Consider the following 9,914-nt stretch of genomic DNA (forward strand, 5'->3'; position numbering starts at 1 on the left):
CCTATACCTGGTCAGGGTATCCTTCTGGGAAGCTTTTAGCATCCTCGGATGTGAAAACATCTGTATTAAGTTTGTCACATTACCAGAGGCCCCTGAGAAAATTAGATTGGCTAACCTTTAAGTTTTCTAACAAAAATGATAGCTTGTGACGAGGGACCAGAATCAAATTAACCAGTTGCAGGACCAGACGGGGACGAGACAGGGACACTCAACAGGAAAGCTGAGACGAGTAAGGACCACAGTCAGGAGGATGCACTTCGACCAGACGAAGGCCAGGAAACCTGGACATCCCTGATGAAACAGAAGACACCTACGGCACTACATCCCAATAATCTTTTGAATAAGATTAATGAATAACCAAAAGTTTGTCATATGTATTAAAAAATTCTAAAATAAGTAATTATTTAAACTTATTTAGCAATTATCAAGAGAATTTCAAATCTTGAAATCGAATTATAAAGTAAGAAACGTGGGCGTTGATGACCTCATGGTTTTACGCCCAAAAGCCCCAACCAATATATATATTATAATTTACATAAATATAAATTTGTACGGGCGTTGTCACTAAAACGAAAAATATATTATTATAAAATGCTCTGAGTCCGCCTCCTGGCAACAACTTCCTCTCCCAATTACAAGTTAAAAAAATGCTCATTTGTGTGCCAATTAGCTTTCAATGCTCGATCTTCAGAGCTGTGACGCTCAGTAAGATAATTTTTTTTAGGCTATTTAAAATCTCCCGGTCATCCAAGAATTAGGTTGTGAAAATTCTGAAAATACAAAATAATTACATATAATATACAATTTTCGTTCAATGTGGAATAGAGATTTTGTTAAAAATAAAACATTCTGGAAAATAAAGAATTTCAGTTCACTGAATGTGTATTTAATAAAATTGAATGACTTATTTTTACTGTTAAATCGAGATTTAAAACCGCTGGATTTCAATTACTGATAATTGATATATCTTGGTGATTGAAGCGAATTATATTAATTTATATTAGTAAATAAAATGCAAAATTACTTTTATTTACAAATTCAGATATTAAACGTCCTTAAAATATTCAAGCGATTTAAAAAAACAATTTTAATTAGATCTTAAGATTTATATTACAAATAATGTTATATAATTGAATTACTTGGTAAGGTGAAATATATATTTATAAATGTTCATCTTATTTCTATAAAAGTTTAGAAGAATTAGCTTGAAAAAAGAACCTCTTTAACATGAAATATCTTAAGCTAGACTACAGTTATATCCGGGTACTTCTAAATTAAGATGCTACCGTCTGGTGAAAGCAAAGGTGAAAGAACTGGTCCAACATTGCGATATCAACTTTCATTTTCTTGTAACCTGATGAAGGTGATCTGTTTCATATGAATAAATACCTTGCGTTATACATGTATTTATAAACATTTCATAGGTGATGGCGAACAAAAACAACAAAGGTAATGTTTTCGCCAACATTTAACAACATTAGATAAACCCTGTTGCTTAATATGGTAAACCACAATCTTACAGCAAGTCAGAGTTTCATCGGTTACAGAAGTTTATTTCGAAGAATATAATTATATAAATGTATAAAGTCAGATTTACGTGTAAGATTTATTTCTATATATTTTAATTTTTTGTTCGAGACTGGTTTGGTTTTTCAATTATAATAAATTGTATCTATGTAGTCTAATCTTGCACTAGCATTTTGTTTGAAGCTATTTTAATATAGGAAAATATTAATTGTGCAGTGAATTTCAAATAATAGGCAAGAAATTTGAACCTACATTATGCTAACATTTTTAGTAAAATTAATTTGTATTTTGATCACAAATTGGTTGTATTTAGGATAAACCATTTATAATTAATTTTGGTAGGTTTTTTTAATACTAGAATAAATAAGAAAATAACTGAAATAGAATTTGAAATATAATGAAAATATGTCAAAGCTCTGTGAGGTAGTTTAAGGAATGTATTGTTGATAAGTTGATTGATAATAGTGCAAATAAAAAAAAAAATATATAAATGAAATAGTCGATATATAAGTAATATAACATAACATGAAGATAGTTTATTAATTGTGTATATGTTTTCCTTTATTTAATTATGTATTGTAGGTTAAATCGGCTAATTTGTATTAGACAAAGGCAGAGTAACCGGCAACTTTTTAATGACTTATTTCGAAGTTGTAATATTAAAATTAAGGTAGCATAATTTATGATTAATAATGTTTTTAAAAATTTTGAATGACTAGTTTGGAAATTGTTAGATATCCTTGAGAATGATCAGATTGGTCGAAACGTTGAGATTTTAAGTTAATAAAGTAATTGAGACTATATGGATTAATTTTATTATAATTGAGAGATATATTTCTTTTAAATAACTTCTTTACCACCAGTTCCACTGTACCATTACTCCTAAATCTTATCTAAAACCCAAATACTGCTTTATTGAAGCATTCAACTCACGAAAATTTAATGCGTACTATCGTAACAATAGTAATTAAAAATAGTAATAGCAATAGTAATTAACAACAGTAATTAACATTATAACAATATTTATTAAAAAAATGTTTATATAATTGATATGGCTATTAAGTCATGATTAATATATTTATGTAAGATAATATATTTATGTATTGTAATATAATATAAATTTGTTAAATTTTCCAGAACACTCAATATGAGTTTTTTTTCTACAGTATATATATGTATATATAATAAGTTTATTAAGAAGTTTATGTGTATATATATCCATAAAGAAAATATTGGAAAAGATGTTTCCATATAATTTACCATTATTAAGCTAATTATTATAAATTACTTTCAATATAAAAAATAGACAAATGAATTCGAAACGTTGTTCAGGTGTAAAAAAGGAATAAGAAAGAGAAAAAAAAGGTAAAAATAAATTTCCTGAAAATAAATATAATAAATAATAGATTATGATTATTTAGGTAACAGATTTATCAATATATTGATTTTTTTTTCTATTGAAATCCCAAAATAAATAAATTGTTTAAGACTATATTATAATATCTATTGAATATGTTGTAAATATTAATATATTGTAAATATGTTGTATTAGACATCAATGACTGTTATGATTTTTATGACTTCCTATTGAATTTTATTTCGGCACTTATTACGACATAATATTAAGGTTTGTCTGACAACGGTCGTACACGGTATTTCAATTTCATTATTTGAATAAATGACATTAACTTGAGTCAAATATTTTCAGAACTATAATTTTTAATTATAACAAATACATCTAATGTATCTAATGTATGCATCTAATTGTATTGTTTAGGTCTTAATAAATCGTATTGTTACACATAAAATCGAAATTTAGCTCAAGGATAACTAATAAGCTCTTCGAATTTTAATCAATATTACCAAACCATCTTTAGTATACGTACTGCATACATCCTTCACTCTGTTACGACTGCCACCGCAAGAACGTAAACTGTTTAGATAATACCAGACGGTCTCACTTTCGGTTTTTATGTAAACGTATATATTTTTATTTCATAACTTGGGTTCGATGCTTGTGAAATATTTAGTTCAATGCTGATAAATTGAAGTTTTATAAATCCTCTGACCACTTTCCCGCCACTATCTTGCGACAAACCATTAAATTTTTATACCAAACGTTATAGGACCAAAGTTGTTTCTATTCAGACTTCGATAGGCTTACCAGTTTGAGGACTGCCAGAGTACATTAAGTACAAAAAATAATTCGAACATTAATAAAAAAAAAGTACACACTTTGTTCTAGACGTAAAAATCTAGCTTTATCTAAGGTATATCTGATGTAGATGTAACTAAAATTGATAAAACCAAAGTCTTAATTCTCACAAACTCCGGAGGTGCCGAACAGGTACCACATTCAGACCTTCAGAAATAAATGTGTTCGATTTCAAAGATGTTTCTGCTATTTAACTTTTAGGCATTTTCTTGCTGGTTTTAGGCTAAAAGCTATATTTTTACCTATTTCCAAATTTATATCCAAACTAAAAGTAGGTTAGAATTCGTTTATATGAATGAGTGGGGATTAAGAGAATGTGACTCGTTGCTTGTAACACTTACTTGATAACTAAGCACTTACTTGATAACAGTAGGCCAGGCAGTTTAGAACTTCAATGGGATTCTTGGGCCAACGAAAGGGGAAAATAAACCGTAGGCATTCTAGTAGGACAGAAACAATTAATTTACTGTCTTATACGTTGTGAATAGTCAAAGAGGATAGAATAAATTCTTGAAAAGTTTTCACTAGTAAGGTGAACTGTATCAATAAATCAAGCAACCTTTTAGAAATATTTCTAAATTTTGATACTATTTTAATTTTGCTGGATTTTGACGGCAAAATTTCATGAAGAGATAGCTGAGCGTTAATTGACAATTAGGTACTTAACATTCGTAATTAAATGCAGTAAAAATTATTAAATCCCTAACTCAGATATTGCTCGTAATCTGAGAATCATCCTCAATTTTTTTTTAAACTGTGGTTTTCTAATTTAAGCTGAATCTGCGCTTCGCAGATATTCTTGTTGGTTTAGTACTTGTAGTTACGACTGGCATTCAATACTAAATTGTATTTTTCAATTAAAAATCATTGAATCTACAAATACTATAGCTTTTTTAATTTTAGAACCATGCTTATAGTTATATATTTTGAACAATAATTACGGTATTTTTAATATTTTGTATATTTTAATGCATTTAGTTAGTTCCCTAAGGTAATTTAGTTTTATGTAGTTCACAAACAGTAACTAGACGGTTGGGTTAGTTTTTATTTTATTTTTGCGAGGAAAAGAGAAAATTCTCCATCGAGAAAAAAGCTAAGATATCGTAAGAAAGACTCAGAGAGAAAGTGAAAGTAAGGACAGACCATGACTTTTCGCCTACTACAAACCCAGTGCTTCGATGTCAGTTTAGAATCTTTTCAAATGTATTTAATTTATTTTATTTTTTACATTTTAAATACTGCTTTGGATTATAGGAGGCCCAACATTACCAAGCCGAAGTTATTTTTTCCGTTCAATTTTGATTTAAGAACGGATTTAATATTTTATTGTAATATCATATTTTAATTGTTTTAAGTTTTGCCGACCTACATTAGTTATAACCCTAATCTGGTTCTGTAGTATCTTTGCATTCTTTATTTAAACAATTATCAGTTAGTTTATATCCATGTATTTTACAAATGCGAAAAAAGAAAATGTATTAAATTTATTTGACAGTTTAAAAAGATCAATAAAATTATATCGAATGTTAGTATTTTTTAATTAATATTCATATATCAATTCAATATAGAATTAGTATTCAACTGCTCTCAGGATAATTTTGCTACTATTTTTTCTTAGCTCAACAAGGGTGTTACGAAATGTTTTTAACTCAGCAAGGGTCCCGGTGCGAAAAAAGTTTGGCAACCGTTGGTCAATGGCGTAGTTATCTGGGCCTCTGGGTAAAGCAAAAACAGTTTTGTGACTCGAATATATTGGATACTATCACATTTCCTTAAGTTTACAGAAGAGCAGTTTAGACAGTTGGTAAACTCCGAATAAAGTGCACGAAACCATAACCTCATGAATTAGGCGTTTAACAGACTTTAATTTGGCTCTATTAGAATATTTTGCGTTCAATAATTCTCCAGAAATTTTTTTCTTAATCACTTTGGAAACTGCTACTCCTAGGAAGATAATCATTGTATATATTTCTAATGCACATAACTGCATTCTTCTTCCTCAGATTTCACATGAGAAAATATTTGAAAATGATTACTCAACCCCATAGGCTCGTTCCTTTACAGATATTTGGAACTGTAAGCCTACATTATCATCATATGGACAGACTAGCCTAAAAATTCATCACAAGCCCTGAAGATTGGCTGGGTAATCGGCTGATAACGTTCGTCTTGCACGTGTTTTGTTTTGTTTACTACCTCCAGACAAAAATTCAGTAAAATATTTTATGAAATATGGTACACTTTGTGTTATTTATTTTCCATACCATCGAAAAATATTAATGTCCCCTATTTTTTATTTCATCTTTATCTTTTTACTTACATGCGTATATTCCCAGCTTCCCTGTTTTGCTCCTGCTGAAAATATATTTTCTTAAAGAACTGAACTCTGTTAAAACAAAACGATATTGGTGCTCATAATGAAATAACCTTGAAATTGTTGTAAGGCACCTGTGCATGAGTTATCAGCCGAGAATTCACTGTTTGTAAACAAAGATATTGATCATTTATTACATCTTAGATCTTACAGTTACATCAGTACAATCGATGTCTATATGGATATTGAGATCAGTTATGTAATGTTGTTGTTTTGATAGTTGTTTTTGTAGCATATTTTAAAAATAATTTCCATATTGTTTAATATATTAAGAGTCTAGAATTTTCATATAGAAAAATTAAATTAATGAAGCATACATGAAAGACAAATTGATAGTTTTAGAGAGGTTCCGGTCCCTCCATTCAATTCCTCAAGGGGAAATAATCTATGCTTCCCAAGCCCTCCGATAGTTTCCTTAACCAACGAGGGGAATTTCCGTGGTTTCGCATCCTACAAGGGCCCACAAAAATTTACAAAATAGTGAAATAGTGTTTGTTCAATTAAATGTTTTGCTTTTAATTCGCTCGTTAAGTACCTTTTTTCCTATTCCTCTAAAACAGAAAATAAAACATCAATTAATAAACTGCATTACTGCATTACGTAGGAGAAAAAATAAATCAAATTGAATACTAACTTTTTCTATCATCGTTACTTGAAAGTGTCCAAGTGAAATTCATATTTGTTTTATTATCTTTAGAGGGGAGGGGCTCCGCACATTTTTTTAACCCTCAATAAAGCTTGAGAGGAATTAGTGAACGGACTGTACCTTGTCTTCAAGCACACACCAAACTTGAGAATCCTACCGCAATGTTTCCAGCAAAATTTATGTATATGTTCAAACTGAATTATCTCAAATATTACCAAAACTTTCTTGCGACATCCGCATTGCAGAATGTTCCTAGCGATTAAATTTATTTCAAAAACATCTCAGTATTCCATATATTATATATTGATGTATATTCTATACACATTTATTTAAACCATTTAAAAGGAACTTAGGTTATATGAAAAGAAGATGGTCTTAGGACCTTCTAAATAGAACTTCATTAGAGTGCGGTCTATGGGATATTGTAATACAAGTAACCGACATCACAAATAAATCACATTGTAATTTTAGTTTAAAATATTATTATAGATCTCTATTCAATAATTGGAAGATTGTTTGTGTTTGTTAGACATAAACATGTATTAAAATAGAAAATGACTAACGTTATTCACATTAATTCAGAATATTTATGATTTATGGTTCGTCTAATAGCTCTTGCAGATAATTTTGCTTATCGGAGAACTGTGGTATTTCCGTATCTTTTAATATTTCTGATAAAATTTTATATTTTTTTGTTATACTTTTTTATAGCATTATCAAATTCTGCTCGAGTAATCGTTGCAATAAAACAATAAAATTGTTTCTCTGATTTGACATCACAATACCTTTTCTACTTTCGAAACAGCTAGAAGTCTTATGAGGATATTGGGAAATATTTCAGGAAAATTTCTAATCTCAGGTGTTGGTAAGAGATAAAAGCGCGATCCTGAAATGTGAGCAAGTGAGGTCACAACGTTTTTAAACTACACCACAACAAAGGACAAATTTTATTTATTGTATCTATAGTAATATATATTTAGCTTGGAGCGACAACAACCAATGGCCAAATGCAGAAAATTGAAATTGAAGATTTCCGAAAACGAGGACGGACAATAACGCAACTGCAAATTTTGTAAAATTGAATGAGTTAGCAGGCTCAAAAATCCTATTACTAGATGTTTTTAAATCGGTAGAATTGTATAGATAAATTCGCCGTGGAAGTATTTTTGTAAGTACAATTATGTTGATTTAATAACATCTAATAATATAAAGATTTTGGGCCCGCCAACTTAAAAAAGGCAATTTAAAAAAAAAATTATAGTTGCGTCATAATACTTCCGGAAATTTTAAATGGGAGTAGTGGTATTTAAAACAAAATAGTTACAGGCTTTTCGAAGACTATTGTTCGCTCTAGTGGGTAAAAGTTGATTATACGATAAAAAAAAAAATCATGAACGTTCAGGAGTGTAGTACTTTGTTAGGAAGTACTGATACTAGACCAACGGTTGTGCAAGGAGGTGATTTGGTCGATTTTTGCCCAATTAAGAGTATTCATTTTATGAGGGGAGTGGACCCTTGAGGGCCCCCGAGTCCACTTGGCTGACACGGCTACAGGTAAACATAAAATAATTATCTGCCAGAGGCGGATTTGAACCCGGGTCCTTAAAGTTTACTTACAGAGCTATACATTCCAAATTTTCTTATAGAAAATGTTATTTAAAAATTATATCTAAAATTGGACATTGATGATTTATGCAATTCATTGTATCCTTACAAGAAGATATTCAAACCGCTCTAAGCAATGTCAGTGTATGGCTTTCTGATCACGGCTTTAAAATTTCAACAGTTAAAACAGTTGCTATTCTTTTTAGCAAAATACAGCCGATTACATTCTTTTTAGTAAATTACAGCCGAATGCAATACCATCACTGACCATTTACAATCTACCAGTTACTTTTGCTCGCTCTGTCAAGTACCTCTGATTGATTGTCGATAGAACGCTCAGTTGGAACCCGCATATCAAGCAATTAAAAGCAAGTTGCCTCCGCTCCCTTAATATTTTACAAATGGTTGGTAACACCAGCTGGGATGCGGATCAAACAAGTATGACCCTATACAGAACGCTGGTGAGAGCTAAGTTGGATTACAGTTGTAATGCCTACAACTCATCATCGGGTACCACCCTTAAAATGCTAGACTCTGTACAAATTGCGGGGCTCAGAATAGCTACGGGTGCTTTCCGCTCCAGCCCTATCAATAGTCTAAATGTTGATGCTGGCGAGCCTCCGCTTGACCTAGAAGAAATCATGATCTCATTTACTTTGCTAAAATCTACTCAACTAGAAACCATTGTATGAATGAACTGTTTCCAAATAGACGGCGTCTAAACCAGCTACAAATCAACTTAACAAAGAAAACATCGTTTAAAATCAAGGTCTCTACTTTACTGATAAATTTTACCATAGAAATACCTACTAAGGAAGTTGCTGTAATCACACCATCTTATCCTTGGGGACTTCCCTCCCCTCAGCTTTCTCTTTTCAAGGATACCTAAAAACAACACTCCACTATATCGGTATAAAATATGAGTTTCTAATTTAATGCAAGACAGATTAGGAGGCCGACTTCACTTATACTTACGGCTCCAAGTGAAATTACTTAGGTGTTGGGGCGTCGATTGTGTGCAATGATTACCAGTACCTATTCCCTTTGTCGCCGATATTAGTACCTATACAGCTGAAAAGGTTGCAATGAACTAAATTACGTCCTACTTAGCTTAAACTGGTCATCTGTACAGACTCATTGCCAGTCCTACTTAGCTTAAGAAATATTTTTTCAACTAACCAACTGGACCAAAACATAAATAATGATTTATTTTCAAAAGTATTACAGAGGTTATTCAATACATGAATACAAAATACAGTACAAAGAAGTAAAAATGAATACAAAAGTGAAACAAATACAAACTATATAAAAGCAATACAAAGGTGAAACAAATACAAACTATATAAACGACAAAACTGAATGAACAAAAACATACGGTAATTAAATAATGAACAATGAAAAGAGAAATGTAACAGATAATAGCTAATCTAACATCACTGAACACTTTCACTTCTCAGTCTGACTCTAACTGTAACACACACTTCCCTCTCCTATCTCCTCAGAATGGCCTTCATGGATCAGTGACGTGACAACAATTCCTTCTTCTC

At 30.6% G+C, this 9,914-nt stretch overlaps 1 protein-coding gene across 2 annotated transcripts in view; it reads right to left on the reverse strand.

Annotated features, from left to right (window-relative positions):
- The window catches only part of LOC106683973 (lysophosphatidylserine lipase ABHD12), an 83,524-nt gene that overhangs the window by 52,863 nt on the left and 20,747 nt on the right, over positions 1-9,914 (reverse strand). Inside the window, exon 1 of one of the 2 annotated variants that reach the window (XM_067045568.1) lies at positions 9,178-9,196. The exons of the other annotated variant lie outside the window; for it this stretch is intronic. The gene's annotated coding sequence lies outside the window, so the exon portion shown is untranslated. Of the gene's footprint in view, positions 1-9,177; positions 9,197-9,914 lie in introns of those variants that run through there. 2 annotated transcript variants of the gene reach the window in all.

This window comes from Halyomorpha halys, unplaced genomic scaffold, assembly GCF_000696795.3.
Source record: "Halyomorpha halys isolate HHAL.00 unplaced genomic scaffold, Hhal_1.1 Scaffold532.1, whole genome shotgun sequence".
Classification (NCBI taxonomy): Eukaryota; Metazoa; Arthropoda; class Insecta; order Hemiptera; family Pentatomidae; genus Halyomorpha; species Halyomorpha halys.